This window comes from Odocoileus virginianus, chromosome 3, assembly GCF_023699985.2.
Source record: "Odocoileus virginianus isolate 20LAN1187 ecotype Illinois chromosome 3, Ovbor_1.2, whole genome shotgun sequence".
In the NCBI taxonomy this organism is placed as follows: domain Eukaryota; kingdom Metazoa; phylum Chordata; class Mammalia; order Artiodactyla; family Cervidae; genus Odocoileus; species Odocoileus virginianus.
In genome coordinates, this window is record NC_069676.1 from 12,166,763 (window position 1) to 12,186,713 (window position 19,951).

General features: G+C 42.4%; 1 long non-coding RNA gene across 4 annotated transcripts in view; it reads left to right on the top strand.

The window, feature by feature from the left end:
* Positions 1-7,711: 7,711 nt before the first annotated feature.
* LOC110147031 (uncharacterized) overlaps positions 7,712-19,951 on the top strand; it is a 34,002-nt gene continuing 21,762 nt past the window's right edge. The window contains exon 1 of one of the 4 annotated variants that reach the window (XR_011486420.1): positions 7,712-8,013. This is a non-coding gene — a long non-coding RNA (uncharacterized lncRNA). The other 3 variants (XR_011486419.1, XR_011486418.1, XR_011486425.1) reach the window with 3 other exon arrangements.

Consider the following 19,951-nt stretch of genomic DNA (forward strand, 5'->3'; position numbering starts at 1 on the left):
AAGGGGGCCACCCAGCGGCCACTGGGTCTAATCGCTTCGAAAGGTATGCCACCGGCCGCTTCCATGGTCCCCATTGTTGTGTCAAAACCCCCTTTCCTATTCCTTGCTTCTCATCTACAAACAGCTGGAATGGCTTATTTGGGTTAGGCAGGGCAAGGGCTGGGGCTTCTAGTAGGGCCCGGCTGAGTGTCTAGAAAGCCTGTTTCATTGGCTCAGTCCAAGTCCAATTTGGGGTTTCTTTACTTCGCTCATACAAGGGCCGGGCCTTCTCAGCAAACCCCATGATCCACAGTCTGCAATATCCAACAGTCCTCAGAAACTCTCTCACCTGGCGGGGGGTCTTGGGCTCTGGTATCTGCAATATTGTTTCCTTCATGGCCTGGGTTAACCACCTTTGCCCCTGCTTGATCTTATACCCCAAATAGGTGACCTCTTGCCGGGCTATTTGCGCCTTTGCGCTAGCGCGATACCCCAAAGTGCCTAGAGTCTGTAAGAGGTCCCCAGTGGCATGGCTGCATGCCTCCTCTGTGGTTCCAGCCAACATAAGGTCATCTACATATTGCAGCAGGATGACCTCTGGGTGGCGAGTCTGATATTTGTAGAGGTCCTCACTCAAAGCCTCATTAAACAAGGTAGGGGAGTTCTTGAACACCTGTGGGAGGCGGGTCCAAGTTAATTTTACTACCGGTTGGCCTTCCCCCTCCGTCCACTCAAAGGCAAATATCTCCTGGCTCTGGGCCGCTAGGGGTAGGCTGAAAAAAGCATCTTTCAAGTCCAACACGGTGTATCAAGTGTACTCAGGCAGTAAACTGCTCAGGAGGGTATACGGGTTAGGGACAGTAGGGTGTATGTCACTCACCTGTTTGTTGACTTCTCGCAGGTCTTGGACAGGTCTGTAATCTGTCCCCCCTGGCTTCTTCACTGGCAGTAAGGGGGTGTTCCAAGGGGACTGGCACCGCTTGAGAATTCCGGCATCCATGAGACGTCAAATGTGGGGAGTGATCCCCCACCGAGCTTCCTGGCTCATAGGGTACTGTTTCACCCTCACAGGGATCGCCTCGGCCTTTAGCTCAATGACGACCGGATGTCTGTTTGGCCAGTCCCATTCCTGCTGTTTATGCCCAAGCCAATGGGTATTTATGGACCCACGGTTGTACATCTGGTGCTATGGTCTCCGAGGGCTTAGGTGCAAAAAGTCTGTATTCATCTCTTAAGGCTAGGGATAAGACATGTATCGGCTGTCCAAGTCCATCCGTGACTGACATTCCCCCAGGGTCAAAATGGATCTGAGCATTAACTTCAGTCAACAAGTCTCTTCCAAGCAGAAGGGCTGGGCATTCTGGTATCACCAAAAACGAATGGGATACCTGGTAGGTCCCCAGATTTACTTTTCATTCTGTAGTCCAACAATATCTTTTTGTCCCCACGGCTCCTTGCACTAAGCTGGTTTTCTTAGACATTGGTCCCACTTTTTGATTTAAAACAGAGTGTTGGGCGCCAGTATCTACCATGAAGCCAATGGGTTTCCCCTCCATATGTATGGTTACCCAGGACTCGGGGAGGGGTGCTGAGTCTTGACTCCCCTAGTCACTGTCTTCCCCCGCATATAGAACTCGAGTTCCAGGGGAGATTCCCTCTCTCTGGGTTGTTCCTCTCTTCGGGTCCCTCTTAGGGCACTCGCTTTTCCAGTGCCCCCATTCTTTGCAATAAGCGCACTGATCTTTCTTTAGGGCCTGCCTTTTTGGTCTCTCTTTTTCTCCCGTCTGGGGGTCTCAAGGCTCCCTCAATTCTGTTCCGGCCTTCATCCCTGCAAAAAGAATCGACTAGCTCCCTCTGGTTCTTCCGGTTTTCCTTCGCCCTATGTTCCCTATCTTCCTTCCTGATCTTCTCAGCTAATTCCCTTTCCTCCCGTCGAATTCGCTCTTCCCTTTTTTCTGGGGTCTCTCTATTATTAAATACCTTTTCAGCTGCTTTCAGTAAATCTTGTATTGTCTGTTCTCCCAATCCCTCTATCTTTTGTAATTTCCTCCTAATATCTGGGGCTGTCTGATTTACAAACGCTAACAGAACTGCAGCATGTGACTCCTCAGCCTGGGGGTCCATAGGTGTATATTGCCTAAAGGCTTCCATCAGCCTCTCTAGGAAGGCTGACGGGCTCTCAGTGGGTTCTTGCCTTACTAAATTTACCTTCGCCAAATTTGTCGACTTTCTAGCTGCGGCCCGCAGGCCAGCCATCAGAGTCTGGCAGTACACTCAGAGACGCTCCCTACCTTCCACTTGCTCAAAATCCCAGTTAGGCCGCAACAGAAGAAACCCCTCGTCCACGAAATGAGGCTGGGCGGTTGGTCTCCTGTCGACCCCCAGGACCCGTTTCTGTGCCTCTGCCAGAATTCGCTCCCATTCTTCTGTGGTGAAGAGCAACTGCAACAGCTGCTGACAATCATCCCAGGTGGGGTTGTGAATGAACAAAATGGAATCTAAGAGGTCAGTGAGGCCTTGGGGTTTCTCTGAGAAAGGAGGGTTCTGGGTTTTCCAATTATACAGGTCACTCGTAGAAAAGGGCCAGTACTGATAGGTTCACTCTCCGTCCGGGTTAGCTGGTCCCACTCAGACAGGGAGCGCCTGAACAGTAGATGAAGGTAACTCTGGGTCCCCAGAGTCTTGTCCACCCCATCACCCCTAGTTCTCCCCCGAGTCCCCAATGCTGGCCCCCCCTCATGGTCGGTTCCCAGTGGCCCTCTTAATCCTCTCGGTTCACCTGTGAGAGCTTCTCTCCTCGGAGGGAATTGCAAGGGGGCACATATGGCAGAGGCCTTATCTCCGTTTCTAGATCTATCAGGTTTGGATAAGATGATTCCTGAAGGACTGGTTTTGGGTCCTCTTTCTTTTTGGTTTCTTCCGGCGGGGGGGGTCCTCCATCACCAGGACCTGTGAATTGGAAGAACTAGGAAGTTTGTGAATGAAAGGTTTTAACCATTTAGGTGGATTTTCCACTAGATCCTGCCAGACCATGACATAGCGGACCTGACCCAGATGGCCCCAGGGATCAGGAGCCATAATCTTCTCCTTCACAGCCTGTACGATGGACGGTTGAAATGTGCCTTCCGGAGGCCATCCAACCCGGAAGGCGGGCCGCTCTGCAGAGCAAAAGTTATTAATTTACTTTTCTTGACTAGCAAAGACAAGTTATGGGCCCTGGCCCTGGCATCCGAAAAATGGTCAGTCATGAGAGAAAGTGGGGTAGATTCCCCCTGACCCATGGTCAAAGAATAAGTGGTAGGGGAGAGAGAGATAATTCACTGAGAACGACCACCAAAAAATCCTACCAGGAGTGGTGGTGGCCAAGAGGTTGGGCTTATGATTTGCTTTTGGAACTGTTTATGTGCCTGCATCATTGCACGGAAGTTTTCTTGCTGGGGCGGGCACCCCAGGGGTTTCTAGCCTGTTCCACGACCCCCTTATCCTCTCATGGGAGTCTTCAAGTGGCAGGCGCCCTAATTGCCTTTAAGTGCCTGACCCGTGCCCACATGAAGAATTTTAGGCCATGTCCTCAGTTAGGGATGTTAAAGGAGAGTTTCACCCGATCGGGCTCCCGTTACTGAGGCTCACTTATTGTAGGGCCTTCAGAGTCCGCCAGAGTGTAGTGCTGGCTGGGACTCATCAATTACCCCCACAACCATTCGCCTGTTCACTGAAACTCCCGAAAATAAAAGGAGTTGAGGGCAGATCAGAGAAGAAGAGGAAAGGAGAGTAAGTCAGAAGAGAGAGAAGAGAACGATGCACCAGAAGAGAACAAGACCAGAGACAATGCCGGCACACACACACAAACACGGAGGGTCGTAGACAAACACATGGATAGACGAATGTCGGCCGACAACACAGTGCTGGGTTTTCGGGCCCCCTGAGTCCTCTTGCCTCCCGGTACAAGGTTGACCTTACCGAATGGTGTCCACTGTTCACCAGACTCGGAATCAGGAGAGGAACTCTCCTTTCCGCAGAGCCGGCTGCCTTCCAGTGTGCTCGCTGGCCTCAGTCTTGCGCCGGCTGGAACGTCCAATCCGTTCCCCCTTTTATAGAAAGCTTTCTCCTGTGCCAGATACCTTCCTGCTTCTCAGCAGGGCCTCGGATTTACACTGGACTTTCCTGTCCTGCCAGAGCAGCGGTGCTATTTTTTATCCTTCCCCTCTGTCCTGGAAGTGTTCTCTTTCCCCAGTCAAGGGATCCCAGACGAGCCCACAAATGTTATGCCCGATGTCCGAATCCCCGAGTGGGAAGAGAGAAGGCTTCCAAGACAATGCAATTAGCAAAAAGGGAAGTTTATTGCTGACTCGAGTCAGGGCTCCTGCCGAATAGTGGTGTGGGGTCAGAGAGCCCTGAGCCCACGCTGTTACCCAAATTTATAGAGTGTGCATAAGCAGTTGGTAGCTGGCTTAAGCCGATTGGTTACATGTTTGCAAAGCAATCTTATTGGCCCAAACCTTCGCGGGCTTTTTTTCAAACTTGGGCATTCGCGGGCTTTTCAGCTTTCCCCTGATAGGTTCCCTCTTTCTTACTAGGCGCATGTTGATTGGCTGGCTCCAGGTGGCCTGATAATCATGTTACCCCGAAAAACCAGGCCTACTCCTAATCTAGGCTGCCTGTCATGGCGTTAGCCCTAGCAGCCTCACAATATGCAGAGTACATCATGCAAAATGCCAGGCTTGATGAAGCACAAGCTGGAGTCAGCATTGCTGGGAGAAATATCAATAACCTCAGATATGCAGATAACACCCCCCTTACAACAGAAAGCAAAGAGGAACTAAAGAGCCTCTTAATGAAGATGAAAGAGGAGAGTGAAAAAGCTGGCTTAAAACAACATTCAGAAAACTAAAATCATGGCATCTGGTTCCATCACTTCATGGCAAATAGATGGAGAAACAATGGAAACAGTGACAGACTGTATTTTCTTGGGCTTCAAAATCACTATAGATGGTGATGCAGCCATGAAATTAAAAGATGCAGTTTCCCATTTGCTTTGTCCTCTGTTTCTGAGACCCTGCAGTCAATGGAGCTCTGGTTCCTTCTTCCCTCTTTGCCCAAGCCTGCTGCTCTCACAGGCAGCTGTCTTCCCATGGCCTTTTCTCCCTCCTCAGTGTTCTGTCACTTGATACATAAAGGGTGGCCTGTGCATCCCTGTGGCAGGGACATTATAAAAGATGCTATTACACCTCAGCAGTGTGTCTTTCCATGTGGCGTAACAGCAGACAAGTATCTTTTTAGTGCAGGAGCTTTGAGGGGGGAGTGGGGGGTCTTATTCATTAAAGTAGGGTTAGATCAGGGTCAGCTTACATTTGTGCTACATGAGGGGAGGAGAGATCTGCACTGTAATTATTTCAGTGGAAGCTGTGACAAGTTTTGCCCAGCTGCAATTGGACAACACCTTGCCATAGGCCCGTGCCATATACCTCCTGCTTTCTGCCTTAAAGCTTCTTTGATACCACACTATGGGACACCTGAGAAAATCTGCTCTGTATTCAGAAATGTATATATAACTCAGACATAGAGGTATGCTAATCTCTCTGGGACCACCTCTGGCCCATAGAATGGATGAGGTGCTGTCTTTTCATTTACTGACTGGAAAGTTCTGAGAGACATATCATGATGTACTTCAGAAGGGTTTGGTGGGGTTTAGCTCCAGTCATCCATAAAGGAATCAAATTGATAATGATTACTTTAACTGGTTTGGTTTTCTGTCCTTCCCTGGTAGGTAATAATAGAAGATATATACTATACACACACACACACACACACACACACACACACACACACACACACACACACACATACATATCTATATAGGTATCTAATACGTATATGTTTGTATATATGTGTATATATACACATTTGTTCTGTTTCTCTGGATAATCCTAATAGCTACCCAAAAGAAATGAAAATACATCTGAACAAAAGGACATACATGAATTTTCAAAGCACCATTAGTTATAACATGCACAAAGTGGAAACAACCCAACCCAACATTCATCAACTGGTGAATAAATAAATGGAATATCATTCTGCAATAAAAAGAAATTATCTTTGCTATAAAGCACATGAATCTTGAAAAATACACTAAGTGAAAAAATTATTGATGACTTTATTTACATGAAATTCTAGAAAATGCAAATGTATAGAAATAGCAGAATCTCGGCAGTGCAGATGTTAAGTGTATAGGAAAATGGTGTAACAGCTAAAGGTAATGGAACCAAAATTCCATTATATTTTTACCACTAAATTTTTAAATTACATAAATCTATTTTTATCGAGTCTAATACAGGCATAAGTAAATATTAACTGGCACAGAAGAGTCTGAAATATAATATAGGTGTATATAGGAATTTATTATTTATTAAAGGTGAAATTTCAAATTCATATGTCAAGGATAGATTATCAGTAAACAATTGGCTGTCTTTCCATAGGAAAAAAGTAATTGGAAATACTACCCCACACCACATGCCAAAATACATTCTTTAAGGATTAAAGACTAAAATGTCAGTAAAAAACATTTAATTTTAGAAGAAAATTAGGAAATCTATGAAACCTAGAGTTGGAAGAGAATTTTAAGACCAGCAAAACCCCAGAAATTATTTAAAACAAAGAGACCTTTGGCCAAATAAAAAGTGAATATGTGTTTTTTGTTGTTTTTTTTTAAATATTTATTTGTTTATTTATTTGGCTGTGCTGGGTCTTTGTTCCAGCATGCAGGATCTTTAGTTGTGGCATGTGGATTATTTAGCTGTGGCATGTGGGATCTAGTTCCCTGACCAGGGATCAAACCTGGGGCCCCCTGCATTGAGAATTCTGAGTCTCAGCCACTGGACCACCAGGGAAGCCCCAAAAGTGAGTATGTTTTTTGCAGTAGATGAAACATTAATGTAGCAAAAGAGCTATCGATAGCTGCATAAAACATTTGATAATGCACATCAACGATTTTGGTAAAATGTGTTTTAAAAAAACAAACAAACAAAAAACCTTTAAAGGTTTCCAAAAAACTTTTATAAACTATTCTGTGGTCACCCACTGAAATAAGCAGCAAATATGATTACAGAGAAAATTTAGAACTATTCCTGAATGAATAAACAAGGCCTGGTGTCAGTGTTGTTTCTCAGCTTAGTATGGGAGGTCTTGCACGTTATGGTAATATCAAGAAAAATGAAAAACATACTTACGTGAAGAAAAACACAAAGGTTAAAGGAAAACGTACTACTCTGAATATTCAAAAGAATCAGTAATTATTGTTTAGCACGGTGTCCAATGTAAATAAAAAGAAACAAGGGAAAACAAACATGACTGAACGGAGAAGATAGAGCATGTCATGGATTGGCAGGCTTATTAACATATGAGAATCATTTTAAGCGCTCCAGGAAGTTGAGAACAGGCAGGTAGTACAGCTTTTGATGAGCACCGTGTTGGATGAGTTACCACCATTGTCCCCTGTCCTCTAATCCCAGCGCTGGGCCTCTCCCCACCTCCAACACCACTTCGGCTTATAGATCGCCCTCCTGCCCCGAGCCCCTGCCACAGGCTGGTTGCAGCATCAACGTCGTCCGGTGGGCCTATTTCTGCTCCAGGTCCTCACACTGAACCGACCCCAAACCCCCTCACCGCAATGTGGGCAGAAACTACAAGTTCCCTCCTGCACTGGTTGAACTAGGCTAAATTCAATCTCAGAGACCTGCCCCCGCAACTGCCCGGACGGGAAGCGGAAGTAGCGTCACTGCTCCGCGTCGATATTCCATCTGGCAGCTCGGCGCAGTTGGGAGAGAGACTGAGTTGTTTGTATTGCAATTAAGCGTGTCCTTGGTGAAGCCTAGGTTAAGAGAAGGCTCTGGGATACAAGGAGCACGTTAAAGGACAGGATTGGCCCGAACTTTTGAAGTGTCTTCTGGGACAGGCCTGGACTCTCGTCTCGAGTCCGCCCGGACCTGAACCCCAGCCATCAGCGAAGTCGTACCTATGGTTAGGACCATCTGCGAGGTGTTCTCATTCACTATACTTCCCTGTTTGAAAGCCTGCGTGACTTTAGTCCTTGAGGACTTGAATCTCCGCTGTTTCAGTAAGATTGCTCAGGCTCCTGCGCCGTTTGGTTATCATGAACCTAGTGACCCTACCGTGGTACTGTGTTGTCCGCTTGAAAATGGAAGAGTTGTAAGTTGTCTGTTAAGTGTCTTAATGAGGATTATGGCTCGCAAGTGAGCGTCTGAGATAGCTTTGAGAAATTGTTCTGAAGAGGTGTTAGTATTTATGTGATTTTGGAGAAGGGTATGTGTAGGAAAATTGTCCAGGAATAATTAATCTAAGAAAGATTTGGAAAATTTTATTTGAGCCACATTTGAGGATTGTAAGCATGGAAGAGCGTCCCAGAAAGCCCTTGTAGTATGCATTTATTTATTTAGGGCTTCCCTGGTGGCTCAGTGGTAAAGAATCTCCCTGCGAGGCAGGAGACATGGGTTCCAGCCCTGAGTCGGGAAGATTCTCTGGAGAAAGAAATGGCAACCCACTCCTGTATTATTGCCTGGCGAATCCTATGGACAGAGGAGCCTGGCTAGCTACCGTCCATGGGGTCGCAAGAGTCGGACACAACTTGGCTACTAAAGCACCACCACCATTTATTTGTTTATATTTTTTGGCCATGGCACGGAGTATGCAGGATCTTATTGTCCCAGTAAGGATTGAACCCATGACCCTTGCAGTGGAAGTGGGGAGTTTTATCCACTGGGCCACCAGGTAAGTCCCTTGACTAGTGTTTAGATTGTACAAAGTTTACAGTTGAAAGAGCAGATTCAAATATTGAAGTTGTCCCAAACATATAAGACTTATAAGCTCCTCAGGACATGTCTGGTATGTAATGATTGTCAGTCAATGACAGTCGATGTCACTGATTCTCTTGTTATACAGCATACTGTTTTAGTAGCTTTCATATGTGTCATCTGCACAGAAATAACTATTTTCTCATGTGGATGACTGATACTTAATACTGGTTGATTTATGATTGTTATGAAACAGGGCTCCAGATAACTATATCTCCAGAGGGATGAAGCTGCCCTAAAATGATCCTGGTTCAGAAAAGAATGTTTATGCAAATTTCACTATCAGCTTTGCAGAATGGCAGCCTGTCATATGCCCCGTGAGAAGTCCTCATTATTGCTTTTTTTTCCCCCAGAGACTCAGCCTTAGGTTCTGCGTGTAGGGTTTTTTTTGGTGTAGGTTTGGTTTTTTTTGTTTGTTTGGTTGGTTTTTTTGGTGTAGGTCTGAGCAGTCATGTTGCTTATTTATCTAGGATGAGCTGAAGTGGACCAGAGAGAATGCTGTTCTCTAAGACAACTTCCTGGTGTGTATGTATTAGGTAGAGTTGCTGCGTAATCCTATTCATGTATTTCATTGCTGTGATAAGAGTCACATCATTCAGGGCTTATGTCCTTACCTGTGAAACGAACCCCATTACACTTTGCCTGGTGGGTAACATGGCACACCTTCACCTCTCTGGCTCAAGATGGAGCAGGATTTCTCTGGTATTTCATGGCAGCAGTGAGTGTGAGCTTTCTGGTTATTAGTGTGTGTTTATTCCGAAGTTACAGTGTCAATTTTAATTTTTAATCTTTGGTTCAAGTTTAGTTGATTATATATTGGTTTCAGGTGTAAAACATAATGATTCTATATTTTCATAGGTTGCCGAGTCCAGCACAGCTGGTGAGAAAGACCTGAATCGGGGGCAAGCACATAACGAAAAGAGACACAATAATTTGGCAAGCAGGGAGTCAGGGGGCCCTCCTGCTCTCCATGGCAGGCAGACAAAATGGCTCCTTTCAGGTCACACTTTTATTGGCAGAAGTCACATGAGATCATTAGGGAATAACTATACTGGGGAGTTTGATCAGCACACCATAAAGAGGGAGTAAAGTTAAGGCTCTGCTGTTGATCAGGAACATCTTGTTTTGTTTCCATGGGGACAGACACAGAGGCAGGCAGTGAAGCGGAGCAGAGTGCACGTCCAGCCCCAAGAATGTCCGTTAGGCATGCTTATTAAGACAATCACGAGGGCAGAGTTTGCTGCAACCTCGAGTCACGGGGCAGGTTCTGGTCTCTGCTCCGCCAGGCTGTAACAATAGATTATACTCATTTAAATTTACAAAAAAATATTGACTATGTTCTCTGTGCTGTACAGCATATCCTTGTAGCTTCTCTGCTTTATACATAGTAGTTTGTACCTTTTAACCCTCACCCCAATCCTACTGGCCCCTCTTCCCCCTCCCCACTGGTAGATACTCATTTGTTCTCTATACTTCTGAGTTTGTCATTTGTTTCCTTCATTTTTTAGATTTCACATATAAGTGGTAATGTACAGTATTTGTCTTTCTCAGTCTGACTTGTTTCACTGATCATAATACCCTCCAGGTCTACCCTGCTCTTGCTAATGGCAGAATTTCATTCTTTTTTATGGGTGAATAATGCTTCATTTTGTGAATCTTCTTTATGCATTTAAGTGTTATGGACACTTAGGTTGCTTCTGTATCTTGCCTGCTGTAAATAATGTTGCTGTGAACAGTGGGGTGTGTATACCTTTTCAAATTACTGTTTTCATTTTCTTTGGGTATATACCCAAAGGAGTGGAATTCCTGGATCATGATGTAGTTTCTTGAGGAATTGCCATACTGTTTTCCATAGTGACTGTACCAGTTTACATTCCCACCAGCAGAATATGAGGGTTCCCTTTTCTTCACATCCTCGCCAAATTTGTCATTTGTGGTCGTCTTCATGATGGCCATTCTGACAAGTATGAGGTGATATCTCATTGTGGTTTTGATTTGCATTTCTCTGATGATAAGCAATGTTCTGTATCTTTTCATGCACCTCTTGACCACCTGTGTGTGTTCTTTGGGAAAATGTCTTTTCAGGTCTTCTGTTTATTTTGTAATAGGTTTGTTTGGGTTTTTGATCTTAAGTTGTATGAGCTGTTTACATTTTTTTTTCTTTTACCCATCATTTGAGAGGCAAGAATTTTATTCACCTATTATTAACTTTATTGTTCTTAAACAGAAAGACTTGAGTCATATCATACAAATACATTCAATCTCTCATAGACATTAATTAGTAGTGACAACGGAGAAGGCAATGGCACCCCACTCCAGTACTCTTGCCCGGAAAATCCCATGGATGGAGGAGCCTGGTAGGCTGCAGGCCATGGGGTCACTAAGAGTCAGACACGACTGAGCGACTTCACTTTACTTTTCATTTTTATGCATCAGAGAAGGAAATGGCAACCCACTCCAGCGTTCTGGCCTGGAGAATCCCAGGGACAGGGGAGCCTGGTGGGCTGCCGTCTATGAGGTTGCACAGAGACGGGCACAACTGAAGTGACTTAGCAGTAGTGACAAAAGAGCACTCTATAATTTATAGACTCTGAAAATTTTTAAGTTCAAAGAAAATTTTTGTGAAAATAAACATAAGCAATGTTATTTTCACTGTCCAGCTTTAATTCTTTTAAGGACACAAAAAGAGGAGCAGTCAAACCTATAAAAATGGTCAATTTATTTTTAAATGCTTTAAAATGATGAGAGAATGAAAAATAAATAATTTTAAATAGGAGTACTGAATTTAAAAAGAGAAATGTAACTAACATCTCACGGCTGGTTTATGCTTAGAAACAAATGGGAGGCGGGAGGGCAGTTTCTTCCAAAAATACATAATGGAGTTTGCCAGAATATACCAACATGGTAAATAAAATTAAGGGGTAGCATAGGTTCCATATTTGCCAGCCCCACAAGTGAAATCACTAAAACTTCAGATCCCCTCTTCTTTTTTCTTACAAGTAACTTCCAAAATGAGGTATCACCAAGTTTTCACTCTCTGTCCCTCAGATGCTCCAAGAACTGTCAGTGTGGCTTTCTTTTTTTTTTTTTTTTATTGTTTTTTTTTTTCATTTATTTTTATTAGTTGGAGGCTAATTACTTTACAATATTTTAGTGGTTTTTGCCATACATTAACATGAATCAGCCATGGATTTGCATGTGTTCCCCATCCCGATCCCTCCTCCCACCTCCCTCCCCATCCCATCCCTCTGGGTCTTCCCAGTGCACCAGCCCTGAGCACTTGTCTCATGCATCCAACCTGGGCTGGTGATCTGTTTCACCCTTGATAGTATACTTGTTTCAATGCTATTCTCTCAGAACATCCCACCCTCGCCTTCTCCCACAGAGTTTGTTCTGTACATCTGTGTCTCTTTTTCTGTTTTGCATATTGAGTTGTCATTACCATCTTTTTAAATTCCATATATATGCGTTAGTATACTGTATTGGTCTTTATCTTTCTGGCTTACTTCACTCTGTATAATGGGCTCCAGTTTCATCCATCTCATTAGAACTGATTCCAATGAATTCCTTTTAATGGCTGAGTAATATTCCATGGTGTATATGTACCACAGCTTCCTTATCCATTCGTCTGCTGATGGGCATTTAGGTTGCTTCCATGTCTTGGCTATTATAAACAGTGCTGTGATGAACATTGGGGTGCATGTGTCTCTTTCAGATCTAGTTTCCTCGGTGTGTATGCCCAGGAGTGGGATTGCTGGGTCATATGGCAGTTCTATTTCCAGTTTTTTAAGGAATCTCCACACTGTTTTCCATGGTGGCTGTACTAGTTTGCATTCCCACCAACAGTGTAAGAGGGTTCCCTTTTCTCCACACCCTCTCCAGCATTTATTGCTTATAGACTTTTGGATAGCAGCCATCCTGACTGGCGTGTAATGGTACTTTGTTGTGGTTTTGATTTGCATTTCTCTGATAATGAGTGATGTTGAGCATCTTTTCATGTGTTTGTTAGCCATCTGTATGTCTTCTTTTTTTTTTTTTCTGTATGTCTTCTTTGGAGAAATGTCTGTTTAGTTCTTTGGCCCATTTTTTGAGTGGGTGATTTATTTTTCTGGAATTGAGCTACAGGAGCTGCTTGTATATTTTTGAGATTAATCCTTTGTTGCTTCGTTTGCTATTATTTTCTCCCATTCTGGGAGCTGTCTTTTCACCTTGCTTATAGCTTCCTTTGTTGTGCAAAAGCGTTTATGTTTAATTAGGTCCCATTTGTTTATTTTTTCTTTTATTTCCAATATTCTGGGAGGTGGGTCATAGAGGATCCTGCTGTGATTTATGTCAGAGAGTGTTTTGCCTATGTTCTCCTCTAGGAGTTTTATAGTTCCTGGTCTTATTACATTTAGATCTTTAATCCATTTTGAGTTTAGTTTTGTGTATGGTGTTAGAAAGTGTTCTAGTTTCATTCTTTTACAAGTGGTTGACCAGTTTTCCCAGCACCACTTGTTAAAGAGGTTGTCTTTTTTTCCATTGTATATCCTTGCCTCCTTTGTCGAAGATAAGGTGTCCATAGGTACGTGGATATATCTCTGGGCTTTCAGTTCTGTTCCATTGATCTGTATTTCTGTCTTTGTGCCAGAACCATGCTGTCGTGATGACTGTGGCTTTGTAGTAGAGCCTGAAGTCAGGCAGGTTGATTCCTCCAGTTCCATTCTTCTTTCTCAAGATTGCTTTGGCTATTTGAGGTGTTTTGTATTTCCATACAAATTGTGAAATTATTTGTTCTAGTTCTGTGAAAAATACCGTTGGTAGCTTGATAGGGATTGCATTGAATCTATAGATTGCTTTGGGTAGTATAGCCATTTTCACAATATTAATTCTTCCAATCCATGAACACGGTATATTTCTCCATCTATTTGTGTCCTCTTTGATTTCTTTCATCAGTGTTTTATAGTTTTCTATATATAGGTCTTTCGTTTCTTTAGGTAAGTATACTCCTAAGTATTTTATTCTTTTTGTTGAAATGGTGAATAGTATTGTTTCCTTAATTTCTCTTTCTGTTTTCTCATTGTTAGCATATAGGAATGCAAGGGATTTCTGTGTGTTAATTTTATATCCTGCAACATTACTGTATTCATTGATTAGCTGTAGTAATTTTCTGGTAGAGTTTTTAGGGTTTTCTATGTAGAGAATCATGTCGTCTGCAAACAGTGAGAGTTTTACTTCTTTTCCTATCTTAATTCCTTTTACTTTTTCTGCTCTGATTGCTGTGGCCAAAACTTTCAAAACTATGTTGAATAGTAGTGGTGAGAGTGGGCACCCTTGTCTTGTTCCTTCAGTGTGACTTTCCCAGTCCTTCAGCAGAGTTCTGTTCATCCTGTGACATTGCCCTTTGGTCCTGATATTAATCCATCTTGGCTGGGCACAGCTGTGCTAAAGACCCTTCATCTCCATTGGGCATGATGCTGAGGTAAAGACAAAGGCCTTTCCCCAACTAGAGCTGAAAGTCTCTTGACCAAAACACGTGGAGTAGCTGAGGGCTTCCACTGTCCCATAGAGGCTCCAGCATTAAAACACTTCTATCTGATTCATTCTTTGCTTTCTGGCAGCAAATCATCTCTCTAGGGTATTTATACAGTTTTTTTGCAAGATTTTTATCAGAGGCTCATTCATTCTTTCATTATTTAGAAACTCCTATGTGCCAAGCCTTTCTTATGTTATTGAACAAGACAAATACAGCTTTTCCTGTAAAGCTTTTTTTCTTTATAAGAAAATTTTTTTCTTATCAGCTCAGTTCAGTTGCTTAGTCATGTCCAACTCTTTGCGACCCCATGGACTGCAGCATGCCAGGCTTCCCTGTCCATCACCAACTCCCAAGACCCTATTCAAACTCACATCCATTGTGTCAGTGATGCCATCCAACCATCTCATCCTCTGTTGTCCCCTTCTCCTCCCACCTTCAGTCTTTCCCAGCATCAGGATCTTTCCCAGTGAGTCACTTCTTCACATCAGGTGGCCAAAGTATTGGAGTTTCAGCTTCAGCATCAGTCCTTCCAATGAATATTCAGGACTGGTTTCCTTTAGTATTGACTGGTTGGATCTCCTTATAGTCCATGGGACTCTCAAAGAGTCTTCTCCAACACCACAGTTCAAAAACATCAATTCTTCAGTGCTCAGCTTTCTTTATAGTCCAACTTGCACATCGATAAACATGACTACTGGAAAACCATAGCTTTGACTAGATAGACCTTTGTTGGCCAAGTAATGTCTCTGCTTTTTAATATGCTAAGTTGGTCATAGCTTTCCTTGTAAGGAGCAAGCGACTTTTAATTTCATGGTTGCAGTCACCATCTGCAGTGATTTTGGAGGCCAAAAAATAAAGTCTGTCGCTGTCCATTGTTTCCCCATCTATTTGCCATGAAGTGATGGGACTGGATGCCATGATCTTAGTTCAAGAGGCTCTTTAGTTCTTCTTCACTTTCTGCCATAAGGGTGGTGTCATCTGTGTATCTGAGGTTATTGATATTTCTCCTGGCAATCTTGATCCAACTTGTGCTCATCCAGCCCAGCATTTCTTAAGCAGGGTTACAATATACAGCCTTGACATACTCCTTTCCCAATTTGGAACCAGTCTGTGGTTCCATGTACAGTTCTAACTGTTGCTTCTTGACCTGCATACAGGTTTCTCAGGAAGCAGTTAAGGTGGTCTGGTATTCCCATCTCTTTAAGAATTTTCCACAGTTTGTGGTGATCCACACGGTCAAGGATGTTAGCATAGTCAATAAAGCAGAAGTAGATGTTTTTCTGGAACTCTCTTGCTTTTTCAATCCAATGGATCTTGGCAGTTTGATCTCTGGTGACTGTGCCTTTTCTAAATCTAGCTTGAACATCTGGAAGTTCATGATTCATGTATTGTTGAAGCCTGGCTTGGAGAATTTTGAGCATTACTTTGCTAGTGTCTGAAATGAGTGCAATTGTGTGGTAGTTTGAACATTCTTTTTATTTTTATTAATAAATTGAAGTATAGTTGATTTACAATATTTTATTAGTTTCTGATGTACAGCAAAGTGATTGTGTTACGTATGTATTCTTTTTCATATTATTTTCCTTTGTGGTTTATTAAAGGATATTGAACAGTGAACAGTTCACTGCACTGTACATTAGGATCTTGTTTATCCATTCTCTATATGTTAGTTCGCATCTGTTAATCTCAAACTCCTAATTCATCCCACCCCCACCCCCTTTCCTCTTTGGTGACCCTAAATTTCTGTATCTGTGTGTCTGTTTCTGTTTTTTAAATAAGTTCATTTGTATCATATTTTAGACTTCACAGATAAGTGATATCATATGATATTGTCTTTGATTTATTTCACTTAGTATGATAGTCTAGGTCCATCCATGTTGCTGCACATGGCATCATTTCATTCTTTTTTATGGCTGAGTGGTATTCCATTGTGTGTGTGTGTGTGTGTGTGTGTATACCCCATCTTCTTTATTTATGCATTTTTATGGACATTTAAGTTATATAAAGCTTATTTTCTGATAAAGAGAGGCAGGTAGAAAACAAATACATTAAACTAACCCCAATAGTGATATGTGCAATGCAGGAAATTAAGTGTAAGTACAGATGGAGAACAATGAGAGGGTTGTTCTGTAACATCTTTCAATAGGTGAATAGGGAAGGCATCTCTGAGCCCACTAAAACTGTGTCCTGTGGAAGGGCAGGTGGCAACACATTTGCTCTGTTTGAAAAACTGAAAATAGGTTCATGTGGCTGGAGAATAATATGGTGTGAAGAGGTGCAAAATGAGATCAGAGTGGTGGGTCCCAGCTAGGTCATGTTTAGCCTAGGAGGTCATGGCAGAGAGTTTGTCTCTCAGCTCTTCTGTCTCACTATTGTAAAACAAAAGATATCCACTAAAATGTATATATTTATGTCACTAATTCATTTGAAACGAGAATTTGCTAGTAAATTTATGTAAACGCATAAAAGGAGCCACTGCATTTTTAAATAAAGCAAGTCACTAAGCAAATTTTGTCCCATTAACTACTAGTTTTATCTATATATAAACTATTCAAAAATTTGGGGATAATTGGGAGAGAAGACCTAAATTTTGAGTTAGTATTTCCTCTGTGACTTCATTGCCTTTTGGAAAGTCAATAAGTAATAACAAATATTCTGAGGCACCCTACTCTAAGCTTTCCTACAATATTAAACCAATGGGTATTTTAGTTCAGTTCACTCAGTTGTGTCCAACTCTTTGTGACCCCATGCACTGCAGCATGCCAGGCTTTCATGTCCATCACTAACTCCTAGAGCTTGCTCAAACTCACGTCCGTTGAGTTGGTGATGCCATCCAACCATCTCATCCTCTGTTGTCCCCTTCTTCTGCCTTCAGTCTTTCCCAGCATCAGGGTCTTTTCCAGGGAGTCAGTTCTTCCCATCAGGTGGCCGAAGTATTGGGAGTTTGAGCTTCAGCATCAGTCCTTTTTATTCCAGATGTTTATTTAGGAGGAGAAATTTAATCCACATGCCTTGATTAACAAGATCTATAATTGTTAAGAATAAACAATACTTAAAGACACATCTACTTAATTACAAAAAAACAAATCAACAAAGGCAAAAAAGCCATTTAACAGTGTGCTGAACATGTTTTTCCCTATTAAACTCTCTAACACCGTGCCCAGCACTCCAAAAAGAAACAATACACCCACTCAAGAACAGCCTGGAGCCAGGTAGGGCTTCCTGTCCAATCATGTATCATTCATTCATTTATGACTTGATGTATGGCACATGGAATGGAAACCTAAGTTAAATGGCAGAAGGGTGTAATGGCCCCCACTCCGCAAAGAACTCCAGAACCTTACTTACCTTACTGTGATCTTAGACCACAGTAATAAGACTAAAACTTTTCTTATGGAGTTAATTTTAATTTCCTAAACAGAAATGTAGTAAAAATAAGAGTTCATCTTTCCTTTGAACTATAGAAAAGAAAGTAGCAAGTATTAACTTTACTAAGTATAAGGTTTCACCATGGATGGGCCTAACCAACCCTAAAATGTAATAATCTTCTTTTGATCAGTTTACAAATGGAGGAAGATTTTTAAATCTTCACCCATAAGTGAACCCTGACAAACAAATACAGGGAAATAAAGAGTACAAGCCAATTGAATCTTTTCAAACATAAAGCATATGACTGTTAAATCTTTTATGACTCAACATTTAGAATCTAATAATTGTATATATTTTGAGTAAGAAATGAATGTGGAGTTTAATACTGTATTTCAAAAATAATGCATATATAGAGATGTTTTTAAGACCAAAATTGTTACTGTACAAGCTGAAACAATTTGTAGTCCACTAGAAATCTAGAAATACTATCTTCAAAAACTATTATAGGGCAAAATCTTAATCTCTGTAGGAAAATTAAAAGATACTTTATATATGTCTAGATTTTTTTCATGCATGGTATTGGAGAAGACTCTTGAGAATCCCTTGGACTGCAAGGAGATCCAACCAGTCCATCATAAAGGAGATCAGTCCTGGGTGTTCATTGGAAGGACTGATGTTGAAGCTGAAACTCCAATACTTTGGCCACCTGATGCAAAGAGCTGACTCATTTGAAAAGACCCTGATGCTGGGAAAGATTGAGGGCAGGAAGAGAAGGGGACAACAGAGGATAAGATGGTTGGATGGCATCACCAACTCAATGAGCATGAGTTTGGGTAAACTCCGGGAGTTGGTGGTGAACAGGGAGGCCTGGCGTGCTGCAGTTCATGGGGTCGCAGTGTCAGACACAACTGAGCGACTGAACTGAACTGAACTGAACCTATTATTGGTCATATCATTTGCAGATATTTTCCCTCATTCAGTAGATTGTCCTTAGATTTTGTCAATAGTTTATTTTGCTATGTGTTGCTTAGCTGTATCTGACTTTTTGTGACCCCCATGGACCACAGAACACCAGTTTCCCTGTCCTTCACTGTCTCCCAGAGTTTGCTCAAACTCATGTCCATTGAGTCAAAGGTGCCATCCAACCACCTCATCCTCTATTGCCCCCTTCTCCTCTTGCACTCAATCTTTCCCAGCATCAGGGTCTTTTCTAGTGAGTTGGCTCTTCTCATCAGCTGGCCAAAGTATCTGAGCTTCAACTTCAGCATAAGTCCTTCAAATGCATATTCAGGGTTGACTTCCTTTAGGATTGACTGATTCAGTCTCCTTGCTGTCCAAGGGACTCTCAGAAGTCTTCTCCAACACCACAGTTCAAAATCATCAATTCTTCCACACTCAACCTTCTTTATGCTCCAAGTCTCATATCCACACATGACTACTGGAAAAACCAGTTTTGACTATATGAACCTTTGTTGGCACAGTGATGTCTCTGATTTTTAATACACTGTCTAGGTTTGGAAGCTTTTCTTCTGATGAGTAAATGTCTTGTTTCGTCGCTTCCAGTGACCGTCTACAGTGATTTTGGAGCCCAAAAAATAAAATCCACCACAGTTTCCACTTTTTCCCCATCTATTTGACATGAAGTTGTGGGACTAGATGCCATGGTCTTAGTTTTTTTAATGGTGAGCTTCACGTCAGCTTTTTCATTCTCCTCTTTCACCTTCATCAAGAGGCTTTTTAGTTCCCTTTTACCTTCTGCCATTAGAGTGGTATCATCTGCATATCTGAGGTTGTTAATATTTCTCCTGCCAATCTTGATTCAAGCTTGTGATTCGTCCATCCTGGCTTTTCACATGATATACGCTGCACAGAAGTTGAATAAGAAAGATGACAGTATACAGCCTTGACGTATTCCTTTCTCAATCTTGAACCAGTCTGTTATTCCATGTCCAGTTCTAACTCTTGCTTCTTGACTTGCATACAGGTTTCTCAGGAGGCAGGTAAGGTGGTCTGGTATTCCCATCTCATTAAGACTTTTCCACAGTTTGTTGTGATTTACTGTTGTCAATGACACAGAAGTAGATGTTTTTCTGGAACTCTGTTGCTTTCTGTGTGATCTAATGAATGTTGGCAATTTGACCTCTGATTCTTCTGCCTTTTCTAAACCCAGGTTGTACATCTGTAAGTTCTTGGTTCATATACTGCTGAAGCCTAACTAGGA